This window comes from Carex rostrata, chromosome 4 (assembly GCF_964058835.1).
Source record: "Carex rostrata chromosome 4, lpCarRost1.2, whole genome shotgun sequence".
NCBI classification, from domain to species: Eukaryota; Viridiplantae; Streptophyta; class Magnoliopsida; order Poales; family Cyperaceae; genus Carex; species Carex rostrata.
In genome coordinates this window covers 3694551-3711518 of record NC_135921.1, presented here as the reverse complement: position 1 = coordinate 3711518, position 16968 = coordinate 3694551, and the positions used below count along the sequence as shown (strand labels likewise).

The 16968-nt window shown below is 36.6% G+C and overlaps 2 pseudogenes; one reads left to right on the top strand and one right to left on the bottom strand.

The window, feature by feature from the left end:
• Positions 1-6898: 6898 nt before the first annotated feature.
• On the top strand, positions 6899-7619 carry LOC144552512 (2-hydroxyisoflavanone dehydratase pseudogene; annotated as a pseudogene).
• An 8077-nt stretch (positions 7620-15696) lies between these two features.
• On the bottom strand, positions 15697-16968 carry LOC144552393 (BTB/POZ and MATH domain-containing protein 2 pseudogene; annotated as a pseudogene).

Genomic DNA, 16968 nt, shown 5'->3' with positions numbered 1-16968 from the left:
TACTTTCAGTGTCATATGTAAAAAGAACAGAGATCCAATTATAAGATTATGGCAGTTTAGGTCCTCACAAACAGTTATATAAAAATTACAACATTGTTTACTATATAGATATAAATACTTGTGTTCTTTGAACTATATACTTCAAGATTTGACTATTAATATATAAAAAAAGTTATAGATCTGGAATGATTGCGGTCCCCACAAGCAATTATGGCAGTTTAGGTGCGGGTACGATGTCAGAAATTTCAAAAAAAAGGTGCGGCTACGATTATTTAAAAATAATTAATTTATCATTTACATTGTTTGCTATATAGATATAAATACTTGTGTTCTTTGAACTATATACTTCAAGATTTGACTATTAATATTTTAAAATAAAGTTACAGATCTAGAACAGTTGCGGTCCCCACAAGCAATTTTGGCAGTTTAGGTGCGGGTACGACATCAGAAATTAAAAAAAAAGTGCGGGTACGATTATTTAAAAATAATTAATTTATCATTTACATTGTTTACTATATAGATATAAATACTTGTGTTCTTTGGACTACATACTTCAAGATTTGACTATTAATATTAAAAAAAAAAGTTACAGATCTGAAGTGCAGTTATGGCAGTTTGGTCCCCACAAACAGTTATATATGACAATTTAGGTGCGGGTACTGTAGCGCGGGTACTCATATTAGCTTCCTTTAATTAAACCCTATCTCTAATTGGATATCATCTCTCTCTCCGTTTTCTTCACAGAAGAGTAAAAACAAAGGTCAAATCTCTACATTTTTATTTATCTTTCCTTGGTAATTTTCATAGGAAATCTAAATCAAGAAAATAAAGTATTCCAATCTTACATTCAATTAGTATTTAGTAAGTAGATTAAATAGTCTCTTATTTACCTATTTGATAAGATTTCGTATATTTATTATTTGATATAATATCTAGATTATATTAATTTATTTGATAAAGATTTCCGAAAGTTTTATAATTTCTGAAAATTATTTATTTAATAAGATTCCTTCTATATATTTATTTTATAAAATCTCTAGATCATATAAACAGTGAAATTTAAGAATTGTTTCAATTATTAGAAATTTATGGAATTTCATAAATCAGTTTGAGAAACAAATATAGTAAAATATTTTATATGTTCATATTTTCTCTGTGTATTTTATTTGTTTCGGAATCGGCAAGAAAAGAATATCTTTTAAATATGTTTCAATTGTTCCTTGTTATCTGTTATCATGTAACACATATTATTTTCAGATATTGAATCACCGTAATTAATTAGTTTGTTTCAAACGTAAAGTTGGAGGATATAAGTTTTTAATTGATTAATGCTTGATACTATTAAGTAATTTCAATTAGATTGACTTTTCATAAAAAATCCGATAATTAATTATATAAATATAAACTTTCTTATTAAATAAATATATAAAAAGAATCTAAACGGAGTCTACTTTAATTAACAACAGTCAAATAGAAACATATATAAATATTAATTTAGACATAGTGTTACCTTTTCTAGATTTGAATTATGAAGTAAGAAGTAATGTAGAGGCAAGAGTGAACTACCCCACGACAATAGGTACGAGTTTTCTAGACATTGTCAAATTGTTACTTACCATTTTGTTTGCATTTATTTATTTATGGAATTATTCATGTTGAATCGAACGATCCCCTGGGCTTTGTTTAGAATACTAGGATATGATTATTCGTTTGATCAACGAATTTATAGGATGTGTTGTGTTTACCATGACTCGTTTGTGATTAATGAAACGAATATGGAATGCAATGGATAAGTTCAAGGAAAGGGGCCAATATGCGTTGAACGCATGTTGGAATGTATACATTGGGTCTAGTGTCCGACTGGATCCCTCGTTAACGTGGCGTTGGTTGGACTTCCCGTCACGGGTCAATATCTTGCGGTGGTTCGAGTCCCCGTTGAGTGAGACAGTTGAACTAGTGGTGGTTCGAGTCCACCTAGTGAGACGCCAATAGCTGGGGTGGTTCGAGTCCCCCTGGTGAGGCAAAGAAGATCTAGCGTGGTTCGAGTCCCCGTCTAGTGGCATGGCCAAGATTTAGTGGGGTTTGAGTCCCCCTGGTGAGGCAGTTAAAAACTTGAAAGATAACTTAAGAAGTGTGTGTGTGTGTGCCCCCGCGTGTGTTTGTTTCAAATATTCATTAGTAAGATCGCATGTAAGGATATAATTGTAATATCCTGTTTGTGTTAATAAGTGAATTTGTCAAATTCCGGGATTGGAACTGAATCCCGTACTGAGAGACTGTTCGATTTCTCACCCGTTCCACTTTTATGTGGGTTTCAGGAAATCATGAGGTTGACATGGAGCACGAATAGGAGGGATGTGGATCAAGAGGCAAACGAGCAGATGACTCAAATATTTTTTTATTTTCTTTTAGTTAAACTTTAATTCTCTCTATTTAAAAGTGGATACATTGACTGACATGACAATTATCGGTTTGTTTGTGTCACACCCCAAATCCACCGGGTGTGACAGCCTGCCGCGTGTATCTATCAATATACACGCAAGGCAGTGGATCTTTTATATGCATTGCCAATATCCTCACCTGCTGTCTCCGTGTAATAAACCTGAAAATAATCGGGAGGGTGGGGGTGAGAATAAATTCTCAGTGCGAATTTGCCACAGTTTAGACTATTGGACTTGCAATCAAACTCTATATTCAAAAATGAAACCCAAACTCAAAACAGTTCAAACAGATATATATATTCATAAGGACAACAGTTTAATCAACCTGAAACACAGTTTACGGAATTTCCAAGATGAATCTCAAACACAACATATATTTTGGCTTAACTCGATTCCTAACTCAGTTCAGTAGGGCTTGTAGCAATTACAGATGTTCTTTCGAGCTGAACCTTTATCAAACCCACATCTGTAGGGTTACTGACACCTACAGATGGCCAACCGCTGGACCCTTTATCTGACACCCATCTGCAACCGCTTGGCTTAACAGTTTATTAAGGTCTGGTTCAAATCATGTAAAGAAAATCCACTTTAGAATCGTTTCCAATATTCGTCATATTCAATCGACCTTCCAAATGCATTAACACGTAGGAAAATGCTACCGAGCCATAGACGTTACACAAGTCAACCACGATTTCCAATCACACATCTCATAACATAATCACCCTCCCTCGTCCCAACCGGTACTGGGAATATCGAGGGCCGTTCACCTAAGGCCATTTAGGATCCTGGGAATCCAAGTCAGCATACAGCCCGACTTGGCAAATTAATTGGATCCAAGTGCTTAACTTCGTAAATCCATTCACACACATATCAATTCCACTCGTGGTGACTTTAAATCAAAATCAGATCACAATAGATCGACATAACCTATAACCATACCAGTATGCAAATCATTCAATTCAGATCAATTCGAGTTTAATTTGATTGGGCTATGCAAATGCTCTACGCAATTCAGTGATGCAATCAATGATATTCAACATGACAAACAAAAACACAGTTTAATTCCTGAAAATAAAGTATCAAACAAGTCCAAGAATCCCGCACCTTATTATGATGAGCGTACCGCTTAATTTAAAGATCAGGCGTCTCAAACTGCCTCGTGAAATCTGGCTCGACTGAGCCTACCTATATTATACGTATACTTGGTTTAACATTGGTTCACTATTGGAAACATTTACTCGAGTTACATCAGGCTTACACCTTAATCAATTTCCTATCCTTTGGTACCAATCCGTTCAATTCCTGATTTCTTACTTACAATCTTTCAAATCACACCATTTACCTCGGGTTCCTTCAAACCCTACACAATTATAATTAGGTAACCATTCAGTCACAGTTTCACTACTTTGGTTCTCGGTTCATTTCAATTTACCGTTTGGTTAACCCTAATTTGGTCAAAACCTCAAATCAGCCGTTAAATGTTCTAAAAATTCACGATCAGGAGGCAACCATACCGATTACAAGTCTAAGTGGTTGGGTTAAGCAAATCAAATCACGATTATGCCAACTTTCAATTTTGGCACGAAACCCTAGAAATCAGATTTCACAAATCGGAAGAAATAGGGAAAAAGATTGACAAATAAACAAGCAAGGAGTGTAGAGGAACTAGTCCTCGAGCAATTCGAACACAAATCTCGAGTTTAAAACGAAAACCAGAGAAATCGAGAAATCGTAGATTTTAGAGAGAAACGAAAAGAGAAAAGAATACCGAATAGGAGAGTTAGAAGAGATCCACGGGCGTTTACTCGGTTCCGGTTTCGATTTCTCGCAACAATCGGGGGTTTGAGAGGAACGGGAAACTCTCTCGCTCTTTTTCTTCTCTCTTGGCAGAAATTTCACTTAAAATGGTAAAGGAATGAAGTGGGAGAGAGAGAGAGAGCAGGAATTATGCAAATAAGCCCTTGGAATCACCCAGTGCGGATCACTCACCCGCACTGGATCTGAGTGCGGACGCACTCGGCAGTTTGTAGGTCCTTCCAGCACTTTCCAGTGCAAAAATCGATGTCGGTGCGGGTCCTCCACCCGCAGTGCGGGTCACTTCACCCGCACTCAGCACTTAGTCAGTTTTCAGAAATTAATTTTAACACAGAAATCACCCGCAGTGCGGGTCACTTCACCCGCAGTGAGAACTTAGTAGATTTTTGACATAATTTCAAAAAAAGTCCGAGCCCAGTGCGGACGCACTGAGACTCCAGTGCGGGTCGGCCACCCGCACTCAGGACTTGGTCGATTTTCAGATAAACACAGAAATTCATGAGTGCGGACGCACCCACCCGAAGTGCGGGTGGCCTCACCCGCACTCAGTACTTAGCCAAATTCAGTTCAACACATAAAATCATGAGTGCGGCCGCACCCACCCGCAGTGCGGGTGGCCTCACCCGCACTCACAGAAATTTCAAAGGCAATTTAAGGAAAACAGAAGTCAGTGCGGGTCAGTCACCCGCAGTCACCACCAGTGCGGACGCAGTGAGCCTGTAAAGTCTCAAATTCTCGAAATTTCGACGCGGTTTCGATTCACACTTAACTTACTTAATTAGAGGAACCTAAATTAAGGTTTTAACTTCCATTTTGTTAGCACAATTAACTTGATTCTTGCTTTTAATTCATTTGAATTTAATTGTAAAAATTTCGTAACGTAACATTATCTCTCAATTTAAGATTCGAATAATTCGTTCTCAATTTATATAATTTTTATATATTCCATTAACTCTCTAAAATTCCTAAATGAACTAGTTTTATAAATTCTAAAATCCAATGGTACGAATAATTTCATATAATTATGCTCTTATTTGGAATTCAATTTATTTATTAATTTACACGAATCTAATTAAATAAATTTCTTCTTTCCTAAAACTTAAAAAGAATTGTAACGGATTTTCTAAGTTTCTAATTTACCGAATAATTATAATTTTATTCCTAGTGCTATATTTTAGTTTATTTCTAAATCTCGAAATTTTAGTTTCATTTTAGTCTGTCAGAAAATTTCTGAACGATCGTTAAGTTAATTAAAACTTTTTATTTAAGCCAATTGATTGATTTATCAATTTAATCAAGTTTTAAAATTTCGGAATGTAACAGTTTGCCATGTTTGTCTTGATCTCATATTGAATATGTGTTATGTACTCAAATTAATTGTGGTATTTGAAGATTGTTTGACTTTTAAATGTTGCATTAGTATTTATTATTGATAATGTATGTGATGCGCTCACGCCTTACGTGTAAATACGTGGTGGGTTGTCTCGGGTGTGACAGGAACTAAATCCCGCACTGATAGAAGGTTCGATCCTTCACCCATTCTACTTTTTGTGAGTTCCAGGTAATGAAGATGAAGGATTCGAGCAACGACAAGAATGAGACTAAGCGGGAAGACTTATGATTGATAAATTGCCACATGTTTATTTTTGTTTCAATGATTCAATAATTGATACATTGAGCAGGCATGGTAGTGCTTGTGTTACTAGCCATGTCCGCCATTATCTTTTGTTAAACTCGGTTGATTATGAAATAAATGTGGCTCTATTTATTATTATTGATAATGTATGTAATGTGCATACGTCTTACGTAGAAATACGTGGCGAGTTATTCCGGGGTGTGACAATAGTCTAAATTTTGATTAATGTTATTAGTTTATAATTTCATTAAATTTTAATTAATATGTTACTTCCATAAATTTCTCATTTCTAAATACGTCATAAATTTTATAATTTAATTTAACGTAAGTACTTACTATTCTATTATTCTATTGTTGTATCTAGTTATTTCTAATCTAATGTCTTGAATTAATTTTAAGCCTTAATTTAATAAACTAAAATTTTATGTTAGTTTAATAAATGTATTCATAATTTAATTTATTCTTTAGTTAACTAAATTTTTTAATTAGACGTAATTTATAAATTTAAAATTTTCAGACTATAACACAAAGCTTACAAAATATATATACACATAATTTCAGAAGTATGTAATTTACTGAAACTTAAAATCTCCATTTCATAAGAGAAATGCATAATTGAACCAAAATAAACATCCAGTAAGTCAACCCTTTGTGCATTCTTATATAAATAAAATAGTTCCCAAGATAGCTTAACCTCTCGATTGGGTAAGCAGCCACATATTTTAATCAATTATATGCTATTAATATAAGTATCTAATTAATCCTTTCATAAATCTGCTCTGCTTCATATTTCATTCATTTCCCTCCAAGTCAAATGGAAACCCATGATGAAATCATCTATGATTCCGAGGGTTACATTTGAATTTACAAGAGTGGCCATGTTGAGCGCTTTACATCACCCTCAACCGATCCAACCACCGGTGTCTCTTTCAAAGACACCACAATCGTGCCTGGTGTCAGTGCACGGCTTTACATCCCCAAAATAGAGTCCGACAAGAAACTTCCAATGCTGGTCCATTTCCACGGTGGTGCATTCTGTCTCGGATCTGCATTTGAACCGATATTGCACAACTTCTTGGTCTCATTAGTTGCTCAATGCAGTGTTGTGGCCGTGTCGGTCCAATATCAACTCGCACCAGAGCACCCCATCCCGGCCGCCTATGAGGATTCTTATGCCGCTTTAGACTGGGTTCTTTCTCAGAGTAATAATAGGACTGAGCCATGGCTTGTCAAACATGGAGATTTCACCCGATTATATGTCAGTGGGGAGAGTTCCGGTGCCAACATGGCACATCACAAGGCGATGTATGGTGGGACCAAGATCCGAGGTGCAGTCCTGATCCAACCGTACTTCCTTTCTTCAAAAGAGGTCGAATCAGATAAGTTTAATCCAGAAATGACTAAGAATCTGGTAAAGATATGGAAAATAGTGTGTCCATCAACAACGGGTGGGTGTGAATGATCCATGGATCAACCCGTTAGCAGAGGATGCACCGCCACTTGCCACGCTTGGGTGTAAGCGGGTTTTGGTCTTGGTTGGAGGTGCTGACCCGTTAAGGGACAGGTGCAAAGCCTATTATGAGAAGTTGAAGGAGAGTGAATGGAAAGGGGAGGTGAAATATTGGGAAGCTCCTGGCGAAGCACACGGTTTTTATGTGTTCAATCCGAAGTCTGAGGTGTCAGTTTCTCAAGATTTGATCATTGCTAATTTTGTGAACACGATATGATAAACAAAAATGCTATGTTCTGAACTGCAGAATTAGTGCAGTGGCACAAGTTTCGTCTCTCTACGGAGAGACATAGGTTCAATTCCTGTGAAAGACATCTGAAAAATGTTGGTGTATCGGGGCTCTTTAATAAAAAAATGTTCTGTTGTAGTGGCACTTTGTATTTGTGTTAGCTATTGTTTTCGGAAAATAAGAAGTACCAATTTCATTAGGTTGCAGTAACAAAATAATTGTTTGATGACCTAATGTGATTCACAATAATTTGAGATTTGTTTAGCATGATTGTTATTTGAAGCTAGATTTTTTTTTTTTTTTTTTTGATTTTTGATAAGAAAGAAGGGTTATATCCTTATTTAATTGTTATTGATAGTAAGTTACAAAGGGTGTTGTAACTAAATCAGAAATTGTTGGGGGGGGGGGATAATAAAAATACTGTTTTGGGCAGCATGCTGGTTACTGTGGAAGGAACGGAACAGTAGGATCTTTGAAAGTAGAGAGAAACCGCCAAAGTTGGTTTTGCAAAGAGCGGTACATGAAGGTTTCCTGTGGCTGAAACACTGCTAGTTAGAATGGTTATTCAATTGATGTAATATAGTTGTTGTTGAAATAATAGAGAAGAAGAATAGTAAAATAAAGAACACAAGACTCCCTAGAACACCCTTTCCTCCCAGTATTATTTCATTGAATTGTATAAGTTACAACAGATTTTTTCTTACTCTTACACGGCTCATACAGCCTCTATTTAACACCTTACACAAAAGATCTATTTTACTAGGAATGTAATCTACCATTTATTATATAAATCTAACTATAGAAATAATCTCTAATTCTGCCTCCAGCTTTTATCTTGTTTCCTTCTTTACTTAGATATCAATCCCACAAAATCACACCAGAAATATAATTTAGATATTCCTTAATATAGCATGCGCCAACACCCCCCCTCAAGCGGGTATGTACAGATCCGTCATTCCCAGCTTGATAAGCATGTCATGAAACAGGGTTCCAGTCACTGGTTTTGTGAGAATATCTGCAAGTTGCTGATTAGAGCTGACATGAGAAATTTGTATCACTCCAGTATCGAGTTTCTCCTTTATGAAGTGTCTATCAATCTCCACGTGTTTCGTTCTGTCATGTTGCACCGGATTATATGCAATACTCACAGCTGCTTTGTTATCGCAATATAAATCCATAGCTTTACTTGGTGGAAAACCTAGCTCAGAGAGCAATTTTTTCAACCACAGAAGTTCACATATTCCTTTTGCCACGCCGAGAAATTCTGATTCAGCACTAGATAGTGCTACCACATTCTGTTTCTTGCTTCTCCACGTTACGAGATTGCCTCCCACAAATGTGAAATACCCCGCAGTTGATTTTCTGTCACTGATACTGCCGGCCCAGTCTGCATCCGTATACCCGGCTACATCTAGGTTCCCTTGTTTCTTGAAATGTAACCCCTTGCCAGGCGACCCCTTTAAGTACCTCAAAATTCGTATAACCGCCTCCATATGGTCTTTGCTTGGGTTATGCATGTATTGACTCACCTGACTTACAGCGTAAGCGATGTCTGGCCTAGTATGAGACAAGTAAATTAACTTTCCTACCAGCCTTTGGTACCGTTCTTTATTCGTAGGGACTTGAGTAGAAAATTCTCCTAGCTTGCAATTTTGAATCATCGGGGTATCACTTGGTTTACACTCCAACATCCCTACCTCTGCTAATAGATCCAAAATATACTTCCTCTGACATAGTACGATACCTTTGTTGGATCGAGCTACCTCGATTCCAAGGAAGTACTTCAAGCCTCCTAAGTTCTTCATCTCGAAGTCCCTAGAAAGCTTCTTCTCAAGGTCTTTAATCTCATCCTGATCATTCCCTGTAATTATCATATCATCAACATAAATAATTAGAATGGTTATTTTATCTTGAGACTTCCTAAAAACTAACGTGTGATCCGAATCTCCCTGCTTGAATCCATATTCCTTCATCGCAGTGCAAAATCTTCCAAACCAAGCCCTTGGAGATTGTTTTAACCCATAAAGCGCCTTCTTTAATTTACAAACCTTCGTTGATAAGTTTTGATCCTTGTATCCAGGTGGAAAATCCATATAGACTTCCTCCTCCAATTTTCCATGTAAGAATGCATTTTTTACATCGAATTGTTGTAATGGCCAATCTAAATTAGCTGCAATAGACAATAGCACCCTTATAGTATTCAATTTTGCCACTGGGGAAAAGGTTTCTTGGTAATCAATTCCATAGGTTTGAGTATACCATTTTGCTACTAACCGGGCCTTATACCTGTCCACATTCCCATTAGAGTCATACTTAATTGAAAAAACCCACTTACAACCAACAGTTTTCTTTCCCTTTGGCAAATCAACGATGTCCCAAGTCTCATTCTTCTCTAAAGCCCTCATCTCCTCCTCCATAGCGTGTTCCCATTTTTTATCTTTCTGAGCTTCCTGTACACTAGTTGGCACTGTTAAACTCAACGATTTATCACAAAAATCTTTTAGCTTTCCAGAGAGATAATTTGTTGTGACATACCTGGCAATTGCATATTCTGCACTACTTCCATCCTCCGGGATGTACCTCTTCGGTGCCTTTCCCCTATTTACTCTAGGTGGTAAAGTATAAGATGAATGAGAAGAACTTACTTGTTTGTCAGGAGACTCTGGGCTTGGTGGCAGGGCTTCATGTACCATCTCATTATTACCAGCATTCCCCCAAATATCACTATCTATTTCCCCAAATATTCTTCTGTTTTGCGTTCTCTCATAGACCCTAAGATGACCAGCTACTTGGTTTTGTTCAGACCGAACAGCACAGTTCGGACTAGTGCAAGGAGAATTCGGAGCTGGTGAGATTTCGGCCAAGTCTGGGTTAGATGGTAACGAGCCAGGTGGTAAATCAGTGGTTATATTTTCAGACTGGTCAGGTATAGTTTCGGACTGGGTTAAGTCTTGATTTGGTTGGGACGGAGAATCACAAGACACTTCTGGTAAGATATCAATAGAACCCGAAATATCAGGAGAATCTGAAATATTTTTACTAGTTGTGAAAATGTCATCTTGCCACATGTGGCTTTCATTATTTCCCTCCCCCTGAAAGGAACATGAGGATTTTCCAAGATAGGGTTCATTTTCCACAAAAGTCACGTCACAAGTTACAAACCATTTTCTAGATGTCGGGTCATAACATTTGTAACCTTTTTGGGTTGTACTAAGTCCGAGAAGAATACATTTAATGGCACATGGCTCAATTTTTGTACGATTAATTTTTGGAATGTAAACATAGGCGACACAACCAAATACTTTTGGTGGGAGACTTTGTATAGAAGGAATGGTTACAAATTTAGAAAGTTTTTTCAAAGGGGTTAGAAAATCAATGCTTTTAGAAGGCAATCTGTTAATAACATAAACAGCAGTGGTTACTGCATTTTCCCAAAATCTTCCTGGGACATTGTGCTCAAATAGTAAGGCTCTAGCTGTTTCCAAAATATGCCTGTTTTTCCTTTCTGCGACCCCATTCTGTTGTGGCGTGCCTACACAGGATGTTTCATGTATGACTCCCTTGTTGGTAAAAAATTCTCGAACATCGTTGTTAACAAACTCAGTCCCGTTATCACTTCGAAAAATTTTAATCATTTTTCCATATTGGTTTTGAATCAAATCAAAGAAATCCTTTATGATTCTGGGTACCTCATCTTTCCTTTTTAAAAGAAAAATCCAAGTCATTCTAGTACAGTCGTCTACAAACTGGATAAACCACCTAAAACCATTTACAGAAATTATCGGGGATGGACCCCACACATCAGAATGAACCAGATCAAAAGGATTTTCACAAACAGAAGAAGTAGGGTAATATGGTACCCGATGGCTTTTAGCCTTAATGCAAGTTTCACAAGTAATATTAGATAAGTTTACATCCTTAAACAAATCAGATAAGAGTTTCCTTAAATAACTAAAGGAAGGATGACCTAAACGACGGTGCCATTGCCACAATTTCTCCAAAACCTTTGATCCGCTATTCACCAAATTTGCTCTTCCAACCTTGAAATCTTCGAGATGGTACAATCGCCCCCGCTTACTACCATGCCCAATGATCTCCTTCGTACGAATGTCCTGAACCACACAACAGTTAGGGTACATAATAACAACACAATTCAGGTCTTCAGCAAGTTGACCTACTGAAATCAATTTTGTAGACAGTGATGGGACAATCGAAGTATTAGACAATTTTAAGTTTTTCGTAAGTTCAACATCTCCTGCTCCAACAACAGGGTAGGAAACACCGTTTGCATTTAAAATTTCACTTTTGCGAGCCTTAGAAACACTTGTCACATCCCTTCTAGAATAGGTCATATGATCTGTTGCTCCAGAATCAATGACCCATGCTCCATTCTTGCTAAAAGAATTGTATAAGGAAGAGATTGTACCTTCTTCTGATATTTCTTTACCATTTGTTTTCACCAGAGTTGCCCTTGCCTTACCATCACTTTGTTTCCTCTTTTGATAATCATCCCACCAGTCAGGATAGCCGTGTAATTGGAAACACTCCCTTTTAGTATGTCCCTTTACCTTGCAGTGGTGGCACGCCAAGTCTTTCTTTGACCTCCCCCTAGCAACAGCCACTGAAGCCTTCTCTGTATCGGTTCCAGTACTCAGCTGAACACCTCCTTGTGGAGCCGAATAGTGTATGCCTGCCACCTGCTGCTTCAGTTCGGGTGTGGGTAGTTGTCCTAGCATAGATACTCCCCCTGCAGACGGACCAGAGCCAAAGACATTGCTCTGAGTGGTATTATAAGAAACAACATTAGTTTTATTACCTACAGTGAGCATAGCCATCGAGTTGTGAGAGTCACCGCCATGTACTGCTTGTCGCACATCTTCTCGACGAACGTGCGAGAAAGCTTCCTCCACCACAGGAAGGGGTCGCATTCGAAGTATTTTTGCCCGAATACTATCAAGGCGGTTGTCAAGGCCACCCAAAAACACGTGTAGCCTATCTCTTTGTGTAATCTTATTGAACTCATCAGCATCTTCCTTGCACTTCATGTTATTTGGAGTCCTGAAGTCAATTTCTCGCCAAAGGGCTTGCAAGTTGTTGTAGTAATCTTCAAGGCTCCCACCTGCTTGTTTTAGACCCCACACACGAAGTTGTAAGTTATAAATTTGGGTACTATCTGACCCATCAAAAGAACTCACCTTAATGGCATCCCAAATGTCCTTTGAGGTAGGAAGTCGCACAAAATTGCCCAATTGGACTGGTTCTAATGAGTTGAGAAGCCAGTTTCGCACGGCATCATCATCACATTTCCAGGTACCATAACCCGGATCATCTTTGTTCGGTCTCTCTCCAGTTTCATTAATGAAGTCTAGCTTTTTCTTTGATGAAAGATATACCTCCACCATTTGAGACCATAGCCAAAAATTTCTGCCATCATATTTAATCGCTGGAGATTGATTCAGCTCCTCGGATGCAGGTTTTGATGTGGAACCAAAGGTTGGTTTTTGTAGATGTGTTTGGAGGATTACTTGAGTAATGGTGGCTGTCAAGTCTTTGAGAAAATCTGGGGTTAAAGTAATTGAATCCTTTTTAGGAGAACTCGGTTCTGAGCCAGTCATGGCGCAAGACACAAGAAAGGAACAACAAATTCCTTATGCTAAGAGGGAAGAGGTATTATGAGGTAGAATTACAAGATTGGTCCACTAGTCCACCTTCGGCATAGCCATCAGCAAACTAAAGCACCAAAACTCGCTCTGATACCATGTTGAAATAATAGAGAAGAAAAATAGTAAAATAAAGAACACAAGACTCCCTAGAACACCCTTCCCTCCCAGTATTATTTCATTGAATTGTATAAGTTACAACAGATTTTTTCTTACTCTTACACGGCTCATACAGCCTCTATTTAACACCTTACACAAAAGATCTATTTTACTAGGAATGTAATCTACCATTTATTATATAAATCTAACTATAGAAATAATCTCTAATTCTGCCTCCAGCTTTTATCTTGTTTCCTTCTTTACTTAGATATCAATCCCACAGAATCACACCAGAAATATAATTTAGATATTCCTTAATATAGCATGCGCCAACAGTTGTGCTGTTCAGTTGATGTAATTTTACTTTACTGTTGTAAAACTGGTAGCCTCTATCAGTATTTAAAAAAAAAAAAAAAAAAACTAAATCAAAAATGAAATTTTGGTCAAAACTTTTGACCCCGTATAAAAATATAAATAATGGAACTAATTCAATAAAGAAAATAAGATGAAGAATATGATTGAAATTAACTGTATATCCACTGTGATTGTATCTCCTCTGAAATTCTTTAAACATTGTTATCTGTTCATATATAATTGTGTGATTAATAAATTGCACTTTCTTTTTTCCTGTAGCTGCTCTGTTTTATCACTGAGATTTTCATCAACTGTTTTTTTTTGACATGTTCGGAGCATTCTGACTTGCAGATTAACAGCCATTTGTATACATTAGCAATGTGCTCAGACATTCATTAAATAAATAGTATACTGATTCAGAATTTACCATGCACAATACACACATGTTAACCAAACCCAGGGATCAGTTCTTAATGCAAGTCAAAGGTGCTTAATCACCACTGTAAATTTGAATTTTTGAATTATGTATATTGAAATTTATTATTTTAAAAGTTTTTACATGGTACATGCCCCCTCATAAAATGCTAAATGTATGTCTGTACTTGGAATTATATTTTGTGGTTTTGGAGACATGAGGTCAAGTTCCACTACCACACATTATGTACTTTACAGTGTAGCCCCTCCGATCTAATTAAATTATCTAGTTCTGCCTCTGACCATACACTATTCTCTCTTTATCATCAGATTATCAACCGTTAGAATTCTGTTGCAGATTATAAGTTATCCGCACATATTCATTTTTTGTGGTATTTTGAGGGTCCAGATTCTGTTTATATCGTTTGATATTCTTGGTCCATTATTTATTATGAAAATATGCTGATTTGACAGAAAATTCACCCGACTTTGTTAATTTTCTAATTGCATCATATGGTTGTGTTGATATGAAGTGTGTTACCACTTTACTATTTAAATTCTCCAATTCTTGCTATTGAGAATTAGATTTGTTTGTAATTATGATTGCAGCAACATAATTTGGGGTTGCTGTAATATAGTTGCAAAGAGAAGTATCTTATTTGTTTTCTGTTTTTTTACAGCTTTCACCTTTATTTTGCCCTTTCATGTAACTGCTCAACTGTTTGAGCAATTTTTCTTGTGTGTTTAGGTGGTGGTTACCACTCTCATGTAACTGAACCTTATATTTCAATATAAATGAGGGCATGACTTTCATTTCTATTCAAAAAAAAAAAAAGCACGATCTTCTTTGTAGAGGAAATTACAACTAAAATTAGATGATTAAAGAGAGGAACTAGTTGGTCCACTCATTGTTATGTCTTCTCCTCTAGTCCTAGTTCATTGTATACATTCAAAGGAATAGCAAGTTGGTTTTGTTAAGCCAATGTATCTCTTTAATAAGGAGTTTTTATATAAAAAAGGTGATCATTCTATGTTCTGCTGTTTTACCTACATCATTGCGCCTCAACAGGTCAACCTGATCCGTATCCAATGTAATCAACGACTAATGGATCGGGTATGGATTTAACATTTTTTACCAGACCCAACCCGTTCAATTTTGATTTTTTATGATTGTCTTGTTTGAGAGAAAGCATAATGGGTATATTTTAAGGAATACTGAGCTAAGCAGTTATATATGTACTCGATACTTCGAGTTCTGGTAATTTGTTTTTGCTTAAAATTATGTAATCACAATTGACAACATATTGTTTGAACTATTTTGAATATGATGTCAAAGTGTTTCCGGAACCTCTTAATCAGGTTCAGGGTAATGATAATTCGATTCATATGGAAGTTCATCTCTGCAACAGTCTCTGATTTGGGTATGATGTAAGAAAAATAATCAATGGACTTTTAGATTGGAATTTCATTATATTATGAAAGTGTATTCCATTAGCATATTGCAAAACAATTGTGACATATATCATTGCACATTACAATAAAAACACACCTATTATACATATATCATCTATGTTGCAGTACATATATTATGGATTCGCAAATTCAACCAGATACAAGCAACAAAAACAGTTAAGTTAAAAAAAAGTAAAGGAAAATAACAACTGCCACTGGAAGGAGGAAACTATATTTCCATTTCACTGATGGTTCCTTCAAATTAGAGGGCAACGATCCAATTAGAAATTGCTCAGTTGCTATTACCTCTTGAAGAACTCCAGGAGAGTCTAAAAATTTTGAACATGTTGCTTTAAGATGATTGCAATTGTGCCTCTCAGCTATCAACAACAAGGAAACCACATTGCTTGTGTCAATACTACCGCACAACATCTTTTCGCATATTATCTTCAATCTCTCCAAACCATATCTATCAGCCGCAACCAATAGATGGTAAGCCATTAATTTGGTGTCGTGTTTCTCATTGCTCTCTTTTATCTCTTCAAATTCAGGAAATGTATCATTATATATGAAATGAAGCAGAGCTTTGAACACTGGAGCTTCCATTTCTTCAATTTTAATCGTATCTGATTTTTCCTTCATCGGACCAAAAAATTGTGCCAAAAAGACTGGAGATCTCGCTGCGAGAATGCACTTGTGAGCACTAAAAGATTGACCATCCACTTCAAATGTAACATCTATTCCATTTCCATTCTCCAAAAGAGAGCCGAGTTGCTGTGGGATGTTACCGGGTGGAACAACAATATGCGGAGTTGGCTCCACCGGAAAAACTTTAAAAATAGTAATGACACTTTTAATTACGAAACAATCATCTGTGATTTTTGACTCCAACTCTGGTCTTTTACAAAATGATTTATAGCCCCAACCCCAACTGAAGGTTTCAAAATTTATAACATCTGTTGAATTGCGCAAGAATAAAACACATCCACTTTGGTCTAGAATAGTAAACGAAACTTCGGCTTTTATACCTTCTGATTTGCTTTTAAGGTAAACATATATCGATGTGTGGTCAACTTCTGCATCAAAGGAACCATTTGGGTAGTACTGGATACTCCAATCATATCCACCCACATGAAAAATGGTTGATTCAAGAAAATTGCCTTTGCCAATTTTCTTATCTACAGAATACCCCTCAATTCTAAACATGTGAGATCTCGTTACCTTCTCAATTCGTCTTACACAACCTGTGCTTTCTTGGATTTCAGCGGAATATTGAGTGGAAAGTGACATGGATAGAAATATATCTATAAAGGAGAGGTTTTCTTAATTACAAAGCGGAGAGGTGTCTAGTGTTTCAA